Source organism: Giraffa tippelskirchi, chromosome 11 (genome assembly GCF_054371585.1).
Source record: "Giraffa tippelskirchi isolate mGirTip1 chromosome 11, T2T-mGirTip1v1.2.pri, whole genome shotgun sequence".
NCBI classification, from domain to species: domain Eukaryota; kingdom Metazoa; phylum Chordata; class Mammalia; order Artiodactyla; family Giraffidae; genus Giraffa; species Giraffa tippelskirchi.
Window position 1 is genome coordinate 54771907 of NC_137285.1, and position 20807 is coordinate 54792713.

Genomic DNA, 20807 nt, shown 5'->3' on the forward strand with positions numbered 1-20807 from the left:
ATAACTAAATAAGAAAAAAGATGTTTAGGATCTCCATGAAGCCTTTAAAAGGTCTTTTCACAATCAAGTTGTCTTTAAAAGGACTATTTAAAAAACTAACGCAGGGTACTGGCACAAGGACAGAAATATAGATCAATGAAACAAAATAGAAAGCCCAGAGATAAATTCACGCACCTATGGACACCTTATCTTTGACAAAGGAGGCAAGAATATACAATGGAGAAAAGACAATCTCTTTAACAAGTGGTGCTGGGAAAACTGGTCAACCACTTGTAAAAGAATGAAACTAGAACACTTTCTAACACCATACACAAAAATAAACTCAACATGGATTAAAGATCTAAACATAAGACCAGAAACCATAAAACTCCTAGAAGAAAACATAGGCAAAACACTCTCCGGCATAAACCACAGCAGGATCCTCTATGACCCACCTCCCAGAATATTGGAAATAAAAGCAAAAATAAACAAATGGGACCTAATTAAAATTAAAAGCTTTTGCACAACAAAGGAAACTGTAAGCAAGGTGAAAAGACAGCCTTCAGAATGGGAGAAAATAATAGCAAACGAAGCAATGGACAAACACTCTCAAAAATATACAAGCAACTCCTGCAGCTTAATTCCAGAAAAACAAACAACCCAATCAAAAAGTGGGCCAAAGAGCTAAACAGACACTTCTCCAAAGAAGACATACATATGGCTGACAAACACCTGAAAAGATGCTCAACATCACTCATTATCAGAGAAATGCAAATCAAAACCACAATGAGGTACCATTTCACGCCCATCAGAATGGCTGCTATCCAAAAGACTACAAGCAATAAATGCTGGAGAGGGTGTGGGGAAAAGGGAACCCTCTTACACTGTTGGTGGGAATGCAAACTAGTACAGCCACTATGGAGAACAGTGTGGAGATTCCTCAAAAAACTGGAAATAGAACTGCCATATGAACCAGCAATCCCACTGCTGGGCATACACACTGAGGAAGCCAGAATTGAAAGAGACACATGTACCCCAATGTTCATCGCAGCTCTGTTTATAATAGCCAGGACATGGAAGCAGCCTAGATGCGCATCAGCAGACGAATGGATAAGGAAGCTGTGGTACATATACACAATGGAATATTACTCAGCCATTAAAAAGAATACGTTTGAATCAGTTCTAATGAGGTGGATGAAACTGGAGCCTATTATACAGAGTGAAGTAAGTCAGAAAGAAAAACACTAATACAGTAACTAACACATATATATGGTATTTAGTTCAAAAGCGACACAGATAAATAGAACAGTATTATGGACTCTAGGGGAGAGGGCGAGGGCGGGATGATATGGGAGAATGGCACTGAAGCATGTAAATTATCATATGTGAAACGAATCGCCAGTCCAGGTTTGATGCATGATATAGGGCGCTCGGGGCTGGTGCACCGGGATGACCCGGAGGGATGGGATGGGGAGGGATGTGGGAGGGGGGTTCTGGAAGGGGAAAACATGTACATCCATAGTGGATTAAGGTCAATGTATGGCAAAACAAAACAAAAAAAAATAAAAAAAAAAAAACCCTTAAAAAAAAAAACTAACGCAAGACCTATAAATAGAAGGTGATAAACTCAACAAATACTTTCTGATCAAGAGACATGTAAACATTTTTCCTGCAAGTATGTCACAATTCTATGGAGTTAATAACTAAAAAGTAGAATTCTGATTGCAATATAATCCTATAGACACTTTCAGGAGATGTGGAACTCTGAAGGGGACTGGAAAGCAAAGTAATGGGGATTATCTGGGAGTGGATGAAAGAGACATCACTAATTCAGGCTGACTCCATTCAAGTTTTCTGGCTCTGTGATTTTTCCTCTTCTATGAGATAATATAACAGTTAACAGCAACTAACATGTTTGGAGCACTTACTCTTGCCAAATATTGTTTCAAGTTTTACAGGTACTGAGTTATTCCAGCTTTGCAACAGCCATATGAGATACACTGATTTCACATTTTATACACAAGAAATTTGAGGCCCAGAGAAACTAACTTTCCAAGGTTCAGAGTTTAAGCGGCAAAACAGGAAGGAACTCAAACCCAGACAACTCCAAAGCCCATGATCTTGGTATGTTTATCAACTCAAATATACAAATGCACATCCAATAGCTATGTGTAACTGAAGCTCTTAGTTTCATGAGATTTTATAGGAAAGCATAGAAGCGCACACTTTTACAGCCTAGGAGAACACTACTTGTTTCCAAGGCTTTGCTCCCTACTGCTACCATTTAGCGACCTCTACCATGTGTCAGGAAATGAACTGATATTTGATTTAATCATCCCAATGCCACAGCCCTGATTTATAGCTGAGGAACTTGAAGTTCATAGAGAGGTTATATAATTTGCTGAGGGTCACCTAGTTGGTGAAGGATGAAGCCAGGACTTGAAAGTGATTTTCCTGCCCAAACTCTGAACATCACAGAAGGAATAATGTAGTCTTGAAGTATGTCTCTCTGGAATAAAAAGTGAGGCTATGATATATTCTGAGATGAGTACAAGGGAATAAATTATTTGCAGTTCAAGTATAACTCTACATGTGCTTTAAAGAGATGTGGAACTCTGAAGCAGATTGGGAGGAAAAGAAAGTAACTCAAGTGTGTGCAAGTCCCACAATACTCATTGTTTCCTATTAGTTACGGTGCCTAGAAGTAGAGCATGATGTTGGGAACAAATGAAGTTCTTCTTACAGGTCCAGGCAGAGGTGAAAACCCAATATACACCTCCAGGTACACTGAAAATTACAATGCAAACATCTCCAATATTCTCAATAAAGGACTTTCAAAATAACTGAAGTAGTCCCTCATACACTTTGCAGGATCGGTGATTTCCACTGGCCTACTAACTCATATATGTAACAGATACTGTTAACAAAAGTACAAAAAAGAAACACTCTTTACTTTCAAAACTGTCTATCCAAATCTAGAACATCTGTCTAGAATAGTTAAGGTGGAGTCTGCAAGATTAATATTATAGGGTAAGAAGTAATGAATTTTATTTTACGTTACTTTTAAAAGCACTGAACTAATGCTACTGCTTATTGCTTAGATATATAAAGTTTGACTTCACCTTGGTGTGAATGACTATCATTTTAAGAAATATGTTAACTTGTTCCCTAAAACTGTAATCAGCAACAACTGAGTAGAAAAAGCAAAGACATTTCTGTTCTACTCACAAGCACCAACAAACAGCCCAGTGGGGGGATGGCAGTATGCCAGGCTGCTCCGTGAGCAGTGAGCAATGAGGCATCGTGGCAATCAGTAGACTCAGGAGTCTTAGGCCCTTAGGAATCTAGCATGTTAAGGACTTGGTGCTCTTACCCCCCTTTCTTAGAGGCATATTGAGATATACCTTGTTTAAATGACAATCTCTTCCATCTACAAGACTGAAAGAAAGATTAAGACAATAAGTAGCAAATTGAGGAGAACATGTGAGAGATTTGAATGCAAGCATCACTGCTTACTGGACTAAATGTGATAACTGATTTCAGACAGTACTTTCATTTTAATAGTAAGAAGAATCAATAATTAGAAGGCTCATACAATTACTATGAAATGTAAAAGTGCATTTTAATTGGTGAAGAAACTCAGAGTGAAATTCAAAGGCAAAACAACCTGAAATTCTCTCTTGATGAAAAATAGTTGAAATGGATAAAAATTCAGTTTCAGTAAAAACATGTGTATCATTACTCCTTTACTAACTTTTACATGGGAAGTTTCTAAGAAAAAAAAAACCTTATGGGAGATTGTGGGCATCAACTTCCATTTCACCAAATTTAAACCTGAAGTTACCTATTATTTCATAAATGCTTTCTCTTTTTGATATTTTATGAGTCTGAAAGAAAGGTTGAGGCTGTCAACACTCTGGATTACATTCTGTAAATCTGCTATCTATGTCTTATAAGAAACCAGCAGCATAATAAGAACAAAAATAAATGAAGTATATAGGATTAAAAGTGAAAAAATTAATCTAAGGACCCATAAATATATTTTCTCATATATTTCTTGATTAGAGCAATTAGGTAGGGTCAGTTTAAAGATTTTACTAATTCAATATTGTCAAGAAGCCACCATATTTAAGTATTTGAATATTAAACATCTGAATTTGTCCTGAAGTACAGGACAAGTATATGATATTTTTATATTCATCTCGCCAAGATACACTTTACTTTATATATAAAATAGATTTTGAAGGGCAAAAGTCAATATTTAAATCAATCCTTCATATATCTCTTCAACAAAAGCTCATTATTTCTCACCTTTAATGCTTTATAATTTCATTTAAAGCTTTTCATTATTTTATAGTCCATAAACATACACGCCTTTTCTCTACTTCCTGATGTGCCAGAAACAATCGTGTAATACATATCTATGACAACTTAGCCCATAAACAGAATTCCTCACAAATTTAAAATATAAGGACCAACAAATGTTTCACTACACTCAGAAAACACAGAGTCTTTATTCTGAGAGGAATTTTCAGTAAAAAAAATGATGTGTGAACAGCAGACACTGATGTTCACACAAGCATACTGCAGACAACCCAGCAGGCGGTTTTCTGTTTTTTTTGGATTATGCTCTGGAGGTGCTGGCACAATGGAATTTCAATACCATAATTGCTTATTTCTCTGTGTATCTTTAAAATAGCAGGTAAAGAAGAAAAAAAAATCAACTATGAAAATAACAAAACAAAATTGTTTTTCATTCTTCCTTTCAAAGGATATAATTTATAACCATTACACAAATAGAGAAGAAGCACAAAGCGGGGGGAGAGAAATAAAGTAATGTTCCAAAGGTTCAGTTTACAAGGACCTCACACTAAGCTTTTTTTTTTTCTCTCTGCAACTCTTACTAGAAACAGTATTATTTGCTAAAAATGCACTAGCTGCCAAGAGCCATGGTCCATCTAAAGCAAAATGCTTAAGATGGAAATAGAGTGTTAAGACAGAAAAAAAGGGCAAGATTCAGTATACAAATTTCTGTAAAAATCTATTTAAAAAAAAGAATAAAATGAAGTTTTGATTTGCTATTTTCTTCCTGAAAAATAATTGCAATACCAGATAAAATACTAAAATATATATAGCACTGTATTAAAAGAATAAGATGTAATCAAATTCCAAACTTTCTAATTAAAACTCTTTTTTTTTTAAGTTATTGGGAATTCAACACTAGTCTTGGTTCACATGATAGAACAATGGGAAAATTTTCCGAGTGGTTGAACACTAACCCTGACAAGTGTGGAGAGCCAACTACAATACATTATATGGTAGCATAACCTGCCACCCACGTTGCTGAGAGAACAGCTTTCAAACACATGCACTGAGCTGTAAAACCACAAAATCCCTTATTACATATTGTCTTTTTCACTCTAGGTGAAATATACCATCAACTCTTTCCATTATAAATCTTTTTTTATTACTATTTTTGAAGCCCATTTAGCAATTTGTCTTTTTCTTATAATGAAAAAGATGTCTTTTTAAAAAAGGAAAATGCGACAGGAATGTTATCACTTTCCTACAGTATTACAATGAAGGCTGATATCGGCCACACAGTTTCTCAGGGCTGATTTTGTAAATCCCTATTACCCCAAATGAGTTTTAAGCTAAGTTCTTTTTTTTTTTTTCCCTTTAAAGACCAAGGCCTGATACTGGTTCACTAAGTTTCTTAAAGCATTTGAAAACACTTATTGCTTTGGTTCTTTAATAAAATACACGGTCTTCATCATTACTCTCCTCCATCCCCACCCCCAAAAGAGAGAGAGAGAAAACAAAAACATCAAAATCTGTCATAAAATGAGTGTTCTCTCTTATTCTGCATCTCTTTCCCGCATTGCTCCCTTCCCCCACTCTGGCACAAATCCAAACCTATACCAAAAAACAAACAAACAAAAACAGAGTTATTTTAGAATCAAGGATATAATGGTGCCCCAGATAATATCTTTCTTACGTTGCTGGTAAAACATGTAAGCAAAGCACGACAGTAGGATGGCAAACATGTCTCCTCCTTGTCTTACAGTGCTGCGCTTCATCAAAGGCGTGTCCTTACTCCTCAGAACTCACTGCAATCATGACAATCAGATCGATACAAAAGAGCTAGACATACAGAAGAAGGGTGAAAAACAAAAATACTTAAAGACACTAATTTACAGAAACTCAAAGACACCAGTTTTTAGAGATTCAAGATGGTTAAAATCATTCTGAACCTCTATGTTTCTCTCTAATGTTTTGCCTGATTAGCTTCCCTCCAGAATTCTCCCTCCTATCCCTTACACCCCTCACCTCCCCAACTTCCACACTCCATGACCCACCTCCATCCACAGTCTGCTAACTGAATCATAGCAGTCCAGGACAGTTATAGGACATAACAGTTTCTTCTGGGGTTTTCATTTGCAATGTTGTTAGCAAAGAGAATTTTATCTGTAAGTGTTTCTATTATACTGACAAGGTCAATTAGTTCCGTGAACTATTGGTCTTTCTGCCTGATAGCTCAGTGGATTATTCAAGTGGGACCATTCATAATCTATAACTGAATGCAGCCAATTAACCTCTAGAAACATGACAATACTGGTATCTAATGGGATTTTAAGTTTATCTTAATAACATGCCACAGAAACATCATTTCCCCCAAACTTGGCTGTTTATTTCATGATAGAAAGTCTACATTCGTCTAAAATTGAATTAACTTGTAAATTATGATATATAAATTATATAGAGCAACTTCTATTTTATAGACATTTAATTATGATATATAAATTATATAGAGCAACTTCTATTTTATAGACATTTACCATAAAAATGTTAAAGCTTTTGAAAAACAATAATCAGCTATGTCTACATTTGCTTATATGGTTTATACAACTAAATAAAGAATAGGAGAACCCTTTAAAATGCAATATCCAGTACTTTTATCAAGATTTCTAACAAGGTGCAGAAAGCACTACTACTCCCCCCCACGGAAGATACTGTGGAAATTAATCTGTATTTTACTTCAAATACTCACAAAATCTTTAAGTTGCCAAATATTGCTTATTTTTTAAAAACACAAAAGAGAATTTGCATTAATTGAGTGTCTGCCACATGACAAGCAACATAAATAAGCACTTTGCAAACTTTATCTTGTCTCAGAAGCCCACTGAAAAACATTGCTCTCCTTATACTATGCGTTAGGAATCTAGTAAGTGGCAAAATTGATGTATGAAGCCAGATCTATCCAGTCTGCCAAAGTGCAGTCTTTCAACATCACTTGGGCAAAAAAATATGAGATAATCCCCATCATCTCACAATATCATCCGGTAGTATCTGGACCACAGAGTATTGCCAGCTTCAAAACTATCCTATAAAAGAATGATGCCCAGTTATTACTGAGCAACAACTAGAAAAAGATGAATGAATATGGGTAACTGATACCCATATAATTATATCAACACTAAAGTTTTATTAACGGAAAGTCAATACTCCAGTTTTTTTCATTTCACTTCCAACCCAAATGTACTCTCACATATATGAATGTATATATGATCCACACACAGGCCTGGGCCCATATATTACCTGCTCATACACACAAAATCATCTAAACTGTCACACTCAATACTCCCAGTTTCTAAGCCAAAGGTATTGTCTATTACGCTGGGCCACAAAGAAGTAAAAAGCTATCTTAATACCATATATCAAGGTATCAACTTCTTTCCAAAGGATTTTTAAAATAAGTTTAAAGTTTTAAATAACTTTTTCACAGTGTAATTTTTAAACCATTTGACCTAGCGAGTCAACTTAAGGTATGTTCTAGCAAAAACTGTATTGTGATTACCTCCATTTTTGCTTTATGAATTTCAAACAGAAGCAATCTGTTCAATCGTTTGGCCAAACTGCCCTAAAAGCACAAGCCTACCAGGAGGAGCATACTGCATTTCCAAAAGGCAGACACTACTCTCAGATTCCCTGCTCCAGGAGCCTTCAGAGTGGCGAGAGTGACTTCCAGGGCTTCATTCACTGCTCAGTGGAAATGTTTGCAAAAATATTTATGCAATCAGGACAGACAGAGCTTTTTTGAAAATACTGGCTTGGCTAAAAGTCATGGCAGTCAAGATATACATAAATACATTTTTTAATGGCATTTATACCCTCTTACTCTATAAATGTATTACTACAAATACTGTATTAATTCAAAAGAATACATTCTCCAGAGAAAGGATTTATAAGGACCAAGAAGCAGAATTCAGAGTCATCGGTATTAAGTCGGCTTTGCTTATTTTTTAAATAAATCCAAATAAATGTCATAAGCACAAAAAGTTTCAAGAACAGAATACAAAATCAAAGGAAGTATCCATGTTAGTGAGCTGTTACCTTAGTTAGTAAAGAAAGCTCCAATATTTTGACACAGTGGCTCAACGTGTGATCCACCAGATTTTACACTATTAACTGGATCATATCCAAAAGATTAAAACTGCTAAACTATTCTTTTACAAAAAGCACAAAATAACGCTGTAGTTTCAAAGGATTATTCTGTATGTTTAATCCAATGCCAATGAAAATTTCATTAAGGTTTAAACAAAAACAAAACAAAGAAACAACTAGAAAACGGCATGGAATATATGCTCTATCTAACTTTGGACAATTGATACACAAATGCCAAATATCAACACTAAATTTTTAAAAAGCAACATGTCATGTTTAGGTCTGACAGTGAGGAACTGAATCCAAGACAACCTGTCTACTCTCTATTGCTAGCACATGTGCGTGTGTGAAAGTGGCTCAGTCATGTACGACTCTTTGCGACCCCATGGAATTCTCCAGGCCAGAATACTGGAGTGGGTAGCCTTTCCCTTCTCCAGGGGATCTTCCCAACCCAGGGATCGAACCCAGGTCTCTCGCATTGCAGGCAGATTCTTTATCAGCTGAACCACAAGGGAAGCCTTATTTATCTATTAAGGCCTAGCTTAGGCCTTAATAAAGATAAGACACATTTATCTAGCTCTTTCCAACCTTGTGCAATCTTGGAAAGGAGTATCCTTACTATGAGTAAGGATAAAGCAAGCAGCCATTACGAAACTTGAGGAAAAAGGAGAATGGAAGGACATAAACTTATGTTGAGAAACTTACTAAGTATCTGATACACTGCAGATGTTTTTACACAGATTATTTTACTTAATCTTCACGACCACCCAAATAAGAGAAGTATTGTGATTCTCATTTTTTAAGGTAAATAAACAAAGGCTCCAAGAGGACAGAGGAAATGTGCTGTATCACAGAATAAAGAAGTAATAGTACCACGATTTCAACTCTGATCTGACAGACTCCAAAACCTACGATTAAAGCAGCATGTGGCAAAGACAATCCAGAAACATGTTCCTTCCTCTGGCTTAAGTCTCATCCTTCTGTCCCATTTTAAATACAATATTTAAAACCCAGGCTGTAGATTATGAAACAGACTGGGTTTTTGCCCCCATAAGCCAAGGTTAGAGAACTTTGTGTTCAATGGCAAGTACAAAATGACTCTGGGGGAATAAGAAGTTTCAAATGACTATGACTTCAGGTTAAATGGAGTTCAGTGAGTCATGGTAATTTCATGCTACTGATAATCCTGATCCTAGTCAACAGAAATTTTAAATTTGAATTCCATATTTGCCTTTGATAATTCTCTCTCAACATAAGGCAACTCTTCATTCAAAATAAGTATTTTACAGCCAGGAACATCTCTCAATGTCTTTCATTATTCTTCCATAGAGAAACGACAAAAAATTTTAAATGGATAAAGCTAACGTTTAACAACCAGATTTTACAAACTAGCTAAGAATAATTTTGACTTGATTTTTATCCTTTCATTATCTTAAATGTGACACAACCTCCCAAATACTACAGTTGAAGAGTGAAGGCAGGCAGAGATTTCTTTTCATTCATCAGTCTGTTCTTACTCCCTAAGTGCCTTTCTTATCCTGCTTAACCTGAGCTTATCACCATTGGGCCAGGAATGAGGTAAGTTACAAGTCTCCTAGATTCTCCCAAGGTAAATTACATTCCCTGTAGTCATTATCTTCTCTAGGATCATATGCTTACACCAGAAAGCGGGGCTGCCAGCATGGAATCAGTTTAAGAACTAATCTTCCTAGAATTCTTTTCTTTAGTAAAGCTAAAACAGATGCCCCTCCACTATCTTTAAAATAAATACTAGGGCCATTGCAGAAAAAAAAAAAATTGCACAAATATTAACTGAGCACCTGTGTGCCACATACTTAGCCAGGAGGGTGATTAAGACAGATACTGTCCCTGTGCTAGTGGAAGCTATCGAAGATTTGTGGCAGCTGATAAGAAATATAGCATAAAATTATTAAATGGCAGAAAGGAAAGATTAGGGCACAGAAATACACACAGAATTGTTATTAAGTAGGTCACAAATTTGGCTCCACAGTTCCTGGCAGTCAAAGAAGAGTGGGTGTCATTATTGGTTCTGACAGTACAGAGGTTCTTCTACTTAGATTATATTCCAAAGAGCTATCATTAAATCCATTTAGTCATATGTGTGAATTTCTAACTATAAAATCAACTGCTAATGCCACACATTGGTAACTAACAGAGCTGACGAACTTCTCCCCCTACCCACTGCTCTCTTACAACAGTCAGATTTTCATGTCTATTAAAGTCCTTAAGTTGAAAAGTTCTTCAGTAGAGGAACTTGTATGTGTGTGTGCACGCATGCATAAGAACCAAAATGCTTTTCCTGAATTCAGATCTGGAGGAAATTTTTACTCTGGATCTGTATAAAAAGGCCACTTTGTGATATAGTAGGCTACATCCTCAAAAATATCCCTAACAGAATTACAACAAATTTCGTGATTTCTTATGTGTCTCAAAGTAGGTTTATTGGTTAATATTAAAGAGAAATTCTATAAAAGCAATTTTACAAAATAATGCAGCCAAAGTATAATGGTTTTAATAGCTAGAGAACATGCGTATCTTCAAGAAATTACCATTTTAAAAATGAGGAAGAAATTCCCATTTTAAAAAATTCTTATTTTAAAAAATGTCTTCAAGAAATTCCCATTTCCAACTCTTCGAAAATTAGTCTGAAGACCTAAAAATAAGCTTTTGAGACTACTGGCAACCCAGTCAATTTTAACATAAGTTTTATGTGTAATATCTCTTTATTGTAATTCCCAAAACATAGGAAACGAAAGCTTTCATTTTAAGTTTTAAGGGGTTAGCAATATCTAAAATGAGTATAATACTTAGTGAACAATGAAACCAAATGCAATCTTTTTTTTTTAAAGGACTATTCATTTAAAGGGCACTTCATGGCAAATAGAAGGGGAAAAAGTGGAAGCAGTGACAGATTTTACTTTCCTGGGCTCCAAAATCACTGCGGACAGTGACTGTCATGAAATTAAAAGATGCTTGCTTCTTGGAAGAAAAGCTAGGACATACCTAGACACCATATTAAAAAGCAGAGGCATCACTTTGCTGACAAAGGTTCGTATAGTCAAAGCTATGGTTTTTTCCAGTAGTCATGTACAGAGGTGAGAGTTGGACCATAAAGAAGGCTGAGCACCAAAGAATTGATGCTGTCAAATTGTGGTGCTGGAGACGACTTGACTCTTGAGAGCCCTCTGGACTTCAAGGAGATCAAACCAGTCAATCCTAAAGAAAATCAACTCTGAAAATTCACTGGAAGGACTGATGCTGAAGCTGAAGCTACAATACTTTGGTCACCTGATGCAAAGAGCTGACTCATTGGAAAAGACCCTGATATTGGGAAAGATTGAAGGCAGGAGGAGAAGGGGGCAGCAGAGGATGAGATGGTTAGATAGCATCACCGACTCAATGGACATGAATTTGAGCAAGTTCTGAGAGAAAATGGAGGACAGAGGAGCCTGGCGTGCTGCAGTCCATGGGGTTGCAAATGGTTGGACACAAGTTAGTGACTGAACAATATTCAATTTTCTCACAAATCTCAAAGAAAGTACAATTAAGGGAATAAGTCAAAGGCCACAGTTATTACTGTATAAGGTTAGGGTAAAAGAAACACTATGTAAACAACGCATACTGATAGGCAAGATTCACTACACTTAAGTGAAATGAGAGAAAAAGCAAAAACGGAATCTTGAAGGATGATATACTCTGCCTGAAAAACTTAATTTACTCTGTATCTACCATTAAATAATCATAGAGTACCTTTTCCTCAACCTCAGAGGAGTCTACCAAATCTGAATACTTAGGTAAACTCACACAAAACTGAAATTCAGTAAGTTAAAAAATACAAGATTATTTGAACAGGGATTCTTCAAAAATTAGACACTAAATACACTATGTAGTCTAAATATTTTAAGGTTAGAATTTATGCATTTTCAAAGTTGCTTTCCAAATAAGAATAAATGTATATACTAAAATAGCATTTTTAGTAATTACTGGCTATAACTCATGGGAAATAGATGGGGAAACAGTGGAAACAGTGTCAGACTTTATTTTTTTGGGCTCCAAAATCACTGCTGATGGTGATTGCAGCCATGAAATTAAAAGACGCTTACTCCTTGGAAGGAAGGTTATGGCCAACCTAGATAGCATATTTAAAAGCAGAGACATTACTTTGCCAACAAAAGTACGTCTAGTCAAGGCTATGGTTTTCCCAGTAGTCATGTATGGATGTGAGAGTTGGACGGTGAAGAAAGCTGAGCGCCGCAGAATTGATGCTTTTGAACTGTGGTGTTGGAGAAGACTCTTGAGAGTCCCTTGGACTGCAAGGAGATCCAATCAATCCATCCTAAAGGAGATCAGTCCTGGGTGTTCATTGGAAGGTCTGATGTTGAAGCTGAAATTCCAATACTTTGGCCACCTCATGTGAAGAGGTGACTCACTGGAAAAGACTCTAATGCTGGGTAGGATTGGGGGCGGGAGGAGAAGGGGACGACAGAGGATGAGATGGTTGGATGGCATAACCGACTCAATGGACATGGGTTTGGGTAGACTCCGGGAGTTGGTGATGGACAGAGGGGCCTGGCGTGCTGCAATTCATGGGGTCGCAAAGAGTCGGACACGACTGAGCGACTGAACTGAACTGATAAGTCTGTTAATAATTATTTTATTGATTTCTATTTTAAAGTTGGAGATGTTTTCTACAGAAAAAATATCAGGGTACTTATTATTATGAAATTTCACTTATTTAGCAAGCATGTTATTTCAGGGAAGAAATAGGGACAACATTAGTTGGCAGTTTGTTATAATTACTATTTTATATGAGTTCAGTGTGCCAATTAAACTCTAAGAAAACTGCTTACTCTCAGTGGTAGGGAGATAAAGAATATACTATCTTTTATAATAAAGATTATTTTTTAAAGCAGTTTTTTATTCACAGCAAAAGAGAGACAAATGTATAGATTTCCCATATACCTCTGCCCCACACAAGCATAGCCTCCCCCATTATCAACATCCACCACCAGATTGGTATATACGTTACGAAGGGCGAACCTTTACTGACACATTATAATCATCTGAAGTCCAAAGTTTACATTCAGAGTTCTACTCCTACGTTATACGTCCTATGGAATCGGACACATGCATTAGGTTGGCGTAGAAGTAATTACGGTTTTGCACTGTTGAACTTTGCGTTTGATACTGGAATACATTCTTGTGGTATTTGCTTAGCGTTCAAATGATCTTTTGATGAATTTGTGGGGGAGAAAGTGGTCTCCCGGTCCTATTCGTCCGCCATCTTAGGACCGCCCCCCCCCCGGAACACATTCTTAAATAAATGTGGTTATGTTATACATCATTTTAAAGCACATTCCTCACTTTATTTTTTTTTTTTGCTAGTGACATTACTTGCTGTTTATATTTATTTTAGACTAGGGAAATGATGTTAGACAAACAGCAAATTCAAGCGATTTTCTTATTTGAGTTCAAAACAGGTCGGAAAGCAGCACTGACAACTCGCAACATCAGCAGTGCACTTGGCCCAGGAGCTGCTAACGAGCATACAGTGCAGCGGTCGTTCAGGAAGTTCTGCAAAGAAAACAAGGCCCTCGAAGATGAGGACCGCAGTGGCTGGCCATCGGGAGTTAACAAGGATCAATCGAGAAGATCGTCGAAGCTGATCCTCTTATAACTACACAAGAAGTTGCCAAAGAACTCAATGTCAACCGTTCTATGGTCATACAGCATTTGAAGCAAATTGGAAAGATGAACAAGCTCAATAAGTGGGTGCCTCATGAGCTGACCAAAAATTTTTAAAAATCATCATTTTGAAGTGTTGTCTTCTATTCTACGCAACAATAATGAACCATTTCTTGATTGGATTGTGACATGCGATGAAAAACGGATTTTATACGACAACCAGCAAAGACCAGCTCAGTGGCTGGATAGAGAAGAAGCTCTAAGGTACTTCCCAAAGCCAAGTGAAAGTTGCTCAGTCATGTCCAACTCTTTGCGACCCCATGGACTATACAGTCCATGAAATTCTCCAGGCCAGAACACTGGAGTGGATAGCTGTTCCCTTCTCCAGGGGATCTTCCCAACTCAGGGATCAAACCTAGGTCTCCTGCATTGCAGGTGATTCTTTACCAGCTGAGCCACCAGGGAAACCCCTCAAAGTCAAACTTGCACCAAAAAAAGGTCATGGCCACTGTCTGGTGTGTTCTGCTGCCAGTCTGATCCACCACAGCTTTCTGAATCCCTGCGAAACCATTACATCTGAGAAGTATGCTCAGCAAATCAATGAGATGCACTAAAAACTGCAATGCCTGCAGCCGGCATTGGTCATCAGAAAGGGCCCAATTCTTTTGCGTGACAACGCCCGATCACATGTCACACAACAAACACTTCAACTTTTGAATCAACACTCAAAAGCTGAATGAATTGGGCTATGAAGTTTTGTCTCATCTGACCTCTTGCCAACCGACTACCATTTCTTCAAGCATCTTGACTTTTTGCAGGGAAAATGCTTCCACAAATAGTAGGTGACAGAAAGTGCTTTCTAAGAGTTCATTGAACCCTGAAGCACAGATTTTTATGCCATATGAATAAACAAAGTTATTTCTCGTTGGCAAGAGTGTGTTGATTGTAATTATTCCTATCTTGATTAATAAAGATGTGTTTGAGTCTAGATATAATGACAAAAATTCACCATCCGAAACCACAATTATGCTTGCACCAACCTGATACCATGACATGTATCCATCTTCATAGTATCACAAAGAGTATCTTCACAGCTCTAAAAATCTTCTCAGTCCCAGCTATTCATCTTCACATCCCACCCAACTCCTGGCAATCCATAATCTTCTTATTCCACTCCCCCTCCAGTTTTGCCTCTTCTAGAATATCACACAGTTAAAATTATACAATATGTAGCCTTTCAAGATTGGCTTCTTCCATTAGGAATATACATTTAAGGTTCCTCCATGTCTTTTCATGGGTTGAGAGCCCATTTCTTTTTAACACTGAATAACATTCCATTGTCAGTTTATTTATCCATTTACCTACTGAGGGACGCCTTGGTTGCTTCCAAGTTTTAGCAATTGTGAATAGAACTGCTATAAAACATCTGTGTGCAGGATTTTGTGTGGATATAAGTTTTCAACTCCTTTGAGTAAATATCAAAGTGCGAGACTGCTGGATCATATGGTAAGAGTACGTTTAGTTTTTTAAGAAACCGCCAAAACTGTCTTCCAAAGTGAAAGTGAAAGTGGCTCAGTCATGTCTGACTCTTTGTAACCCCAGGCTCCTCTGTCCGTGGAATTTCTCCAGGCAAGAATACTGGAGAGAGTAGCCATTCTCTTCTCCAGTGGCTCTTTCCAGCCCAGGAATTGAACCCAGGTCTTCTGCACTGCAGGTGGATTCTTTACGGTCTGAGCCACCAGGGCAGTGGTTGCACTATCTTGCTTTCCAACCAGCAATGAGTGAGAGTTCCTTCTGCTCCATATCCTCGTGAGGACTGGGTACACTAAGTGTTCAGGATGCTTGCCATTCTAATGAAATGTGTAGTATTATCTCCTTTCGGTTTGCATTTCCCTGATTACACATGATGTGGAGCATGTTTTCATATGCTTATGTGCCATTCGTGTATCTTCTTTGGTGAGATGTTTGGGAAGATCTTTGGCCTATTTTTAAAATCAGGTTGTTTGTTTTCTTATTGAGTTTTTAAAGTTCTTTGTATATTTTGGATAACAGTGCTTTACGAGAGGTATCTTTTGCAAATATTTTCTCCCAGTCTGTGGCTTGTCTTCTCATTCTCTTAGCATTATATATTTCAATCTGAGGAATCTGTAACTATAGGATAATTTTGTTCATTTGGTGGCAAAGAGTGGGAACCTACAGATTATATAAGATCCAGAATAAGAACTTACAATCTTCATTATCAAAAATAAGGCAGTAGCAAATTCACACAGCTATTTAAGAAACACCATATTAATTTAGAACAAGATAAGGCTTCAGACAATAAAAATTGTTAGACAGCTAACATCTAAACAATTTCCCTACTACTGTCTCAAAGTTACAGCATCATTCAGTCTGATTCTAGATCTTTTCTTATCAGAAGTACTTTGAAGGTCACCTCTGCCCTACTTAATTAAGCACCAGAGATCAAGATTAGCTATGGACCATTTTAGCTAATTATCATTTTTAATCTAATTACAAAGTAGACAATTTGTTCTGAAAACAGTACTGAGATAGTTGAACTACTGTTTCTGTTTTCTACCATCAACTATAATTGTAAATATAAGAGGAAAGATGTCCTGACCCCAAAAACCTACAAATGCTTGCGGCCACAGAAGAAAGTATCAGTTGGCTTATATTCCGGAGTTCCTACTCCAATATTCTCACTCTTTTATTCTGAAACTTGGAGATTTTTTTCTTTTCTCCTTCCAAATTACCCTGCTTAAAGGTCTTTATAAAATCATTAAGCAAAATCAATCAGCAAAAAGAAAAGCAAATATTTATAAACATGCATGCCAACAACAGGCTTCCCAGGTGGAGTCAGTGGTAAAGAACCTTCCTGCCAATGCAGGAGACCTAAGAGTTGCAGGTAAAATCCCTGGGTCAGGAAGATGCCCTGGAGGAGAACATGGCAACCTACTCCAACATTCTTACCTGGAGAATGCCATGGACAGAGGAGCCTGGTGGGCTACAGTTCACAGGGTTACAGAGAGTAGGATACGACCGAAGTGACCTAACATGCACGCACACACGCCAACAACTTTAGCATTACAAATATCAATAATTTTCAAGAGGATATACCAAGGGAGTAAACAATTTTTAAATACATTTCAAAAATCAATAATCAGTCTATCCCACCCCTTACTAACTAGTACTAACTAGCTCACTTCCTCCGCTACTGATTTCAATTATTCTGAAAAACTTGATGAAATGTCTTGGTAACTTGTAATCTAATGTGATTTTTTTTTAAGGAAAAAAAATGAAAGAAATACATAATGTTCGTTGGTTTCCAGCTAAAAAACTGCTTTGTTGTGTGACACTGGGCAGCTTACTTCATCTCGTGGTGTATTGCTTGTAAATAATGGCATCGTACTTGGTAAGAAGCTGCTAACTGGTGGCCACATCCAGCAGCAAATATACCTTGTTTGCCCAGTATGTTTTAAAAATTGGTAAATTTCACATTCAAATCCAGATTTATGATTTCTCTTTAAAAACCATAAGACTGGCAACACTGCACCTATATTCCCTGAGGCAGGAAAGGCTGCAATTGAGTAACAGCTGTCCCCCTTCGGATAAGGCATGGATTAATGGTGGTACGTTACCTGCCAGTTTGTTCAGCATCTGAGTTTCTGATGAACTAAATTACCTCTAAAGTTCCTTTCAGTTCTAACATTTTCATGTTGAGCATGAGCCCTATAGCACAGGATCTACTTCACCTCTCCAAGTCTCAGCTTGCTTTGAATATGGGGATGATATCTGACTACCACGTGAGCTTTGGAGAGACAAAATGAAACTGTAAATGGTGACTGCTCAGCACAGTGACATGTGTGTAGGAAGTACTTAATAAACCACAGAGCTAACAATAAACACAAATAATAGTGAGCACAACAACTCAAAAACAATTCCATGATGGTTAATCCAATCTAAATCAAAACTGAGGAACTTCTCTGGTGGTCCAGAGGCTAAGACTCTGCGCTCCCAACGCAGGGCGCCCAGGTTTAATCTCTAGTCAGGGAACTAGATCCTATATGCTGCAACTAAGAGTTTGCATTCCTCAACTAAGACCAGGAGCATCAAATAAATATATATATATATATTTTAAAAAGTCAAAATTGACATGCCAATTCTTCTCTTCCAAATGCAACATTGGTCCTATAAAAAAATCAACTATTTGCCTCTAATATTTGGAGATTACTAAGTCTTCATTTAACACGTGTGAAATAAGAGGCTGACAAAAAAAAAAAAAGAAAGTCTTTGAGTAGGCTCACCTCAATTCAATATATATTTAAATTATGAAAAATATTTTCAGCAGGTATTTCTTAGCAAGAAAACACTGCAGCTCTTTCTGTCGCTACTACTGTTCTAAAAAGGGTCATTTTAGTAGCCAAGGATAAAAACTCACTCAAAAGTCTACAGGAAGTGGGAGATTATGGAAAAGTTTATATATACATGGGAAACCAGGAGAAAATAAACAACCAGGTGTCAGAAAGGTCAGGAAATGGATAATGCTGGGGCACCAGCCACTTGTTCCACCCTATTTGTCTTCCTCCTGGTGTCTCTGTCCTTATATCCATTCCATTCATACACAATCCTGCCCACTCCTGTACCTCACAGCTTATAATCTTCTACCTTCAAAGCTTCAGTGGTGCACGGCCCTTCACTTTACCCCTCCTTCTTCATATTACTATGTTTTCGCATCAAGTCTTACTGCTAACTTGCCTGTTTCTTATAAGCCGTTCTTCTGAGAGAGGCAGAAAATTAAAAAATAGAACTACCATATGATTCTGCGATTCCACTTCTGGATTTATACTCCAAAGAACTGAAACTAGGGTTTCAAAGAAACATTTGCTCACCTGTGTTCAAAGCAGCATTATTCACAATAATCTCGAGATGGAAGCAACTGAGTGTTCATTGTCAGGTGGATGGATAAACGTAACATGGTCTATATATACGATGGAATATGACTTAGCCTTAGAAAGGCAAGGAATCCTGTCACATGCCATAACTTGGATGAACCTTGAAGACATCGTGCTAGCTGAAACATGCTAGCCACGAAACGACATATACTGTATGACTTCACTTATACGAGGTATCTAAGGAAGTCAAATTAAGAATGCAGACTGGTGGTTACTCGGGTCTGAGGGGAGGCGAATGACAAGGACTTGTTTAATGGACACGGATTTTCAGTTCGGCAAGATGAAAACATTCTGGAGGTCTGTTATACAACCATGTGAATATACTTAACACTACTGGACTATATACTTAAAAATGTCAAGATGACAAACTCTATGGGGTTATTCTTTTTATCACAATTAAAACATTTTTTTTTCTGAGAAGGAATCGATTGGATTTATTTAGATAATCTTTTTGAAGTGAAGTATACAAACATGGGTCAGTGGCAAGTCTATGGACTGACTGCTGGTATATTTATTTGACTTTTTTATTAAAGTCTACTGCTTCTGACACCTGCTAGGTTTTCAGTCAGGTACTCACTCCTGGCTCATTCAGCTGGTCACACTGAGTAAGCTTCCTTTATATAACAGGGGTTGATAATCCATATCTCATTTTCATATTTGTAAGTAAAGCACATAATAAAGTACATTTTACTGTATTATTGTGTTACATCCTGCCATGCATGTGTGTGTGTGTGTGAAGTCGCTTCAGTCGTGTCTCTTATGTCTCCTGCATTGGCAAGCAGGTTCTTTAACACTAGCACCACCTGGGAAACCACTTTATTTAATTATATGATTAAAGCAAGTGAAAGTGTTAGTCACTCGGTTGTGTCCAACTCTGTGACCCCATGGACTGTAGCCCTCCAGGCTCCATGGAATTCTCCAGGCAAGAATACTGGAGTAGGTTGCCATTCCCTTCTCCAGGGAATCTTCCGGACCCAGGGATCAAACCCAGGTCTCCTGCATTGCAGGCAGATTCTTTACTGAGCCATCAGGGAAGCCCAGGGTTAAATAAAGGGCTTTCTAATTCTGTTTTTTGTTTTCTCTGCCCTTGACTGTTACTACTGTCACACTGCCTAAAAAAAAAAAAAAAAAAAAGGTGCAGTTTTTCCATAACTGCTGTGAAAATGCTCTCGAAAAAAGCAACTGTACAGCACAATGCTCTTGAAAGAAACCCCATCAACTTCATAGTTTCCTTTAAGTATGCATCAGCAGGACAAAACCTTCCAATTTAAAGACTTATGAAACAAGAATACCCATCAGAATCTTCTTACTTAGCACAAATACTATGACAGGAAAACTTAGAATTCTTGCTACAAAAGCAAATTAATTTCATTAGTCTCTAATCTATTAATATAAATTTAGAAACTATTCCTCCAAGGAGTGACTAAACTATTTGCAAGAACTGCTTTAGTTCAGAGCTGTGTTAAATACATTGCCTATTACAATAGGTCACACAGGCTTAGGAAGGAAACTCTTCAGTCTGTATCTAACTGAGTTATTGACCATTATCAGTTATGTGACATTATATTTTCTTGATTTTTATTCTCATCTCTGGCAGTTCCTCTCAGTATTTTTCATTGGATGACCTTTTACTATCCAATCCTTGAATATTGGCATTTCCCACAGTTTCAGCTCTGGTATTCTTTTCAACCATACACATTCCTTGAATGAAATCGAAACTCACAC

General features: G+C 37.2%; 1 protein-coding gene across 12 annotated transcripts in view; it reads right to left on the reverse strand.

Moving 5' to 3' along the window:
* The window catches only part of ANAPC10 (anaphase promoting complex subunit 10), a 78581-nt gene that overhangs the window by 18581 nt on the left and 39193 nt on the right, over nt 1-20807 (reverse strand). For 4 of the 12 annotated variants that reach the window (XR_014069395.1, XR_014069392.1, XR_014069394.1 and 1 more), the window contains exon 5: nt 5978-6123. The exons of the other annotated variants lie outside the window; for them this stretch is intronic. The gene's annotated coding sequence lies outside the window, so the exon portion shown is untranslated. The remainder of the gene's footprint in view (nt 1-5977; nt 6124-20807) is intronic. 12 annotated transcript variants of the gene reach the window in all.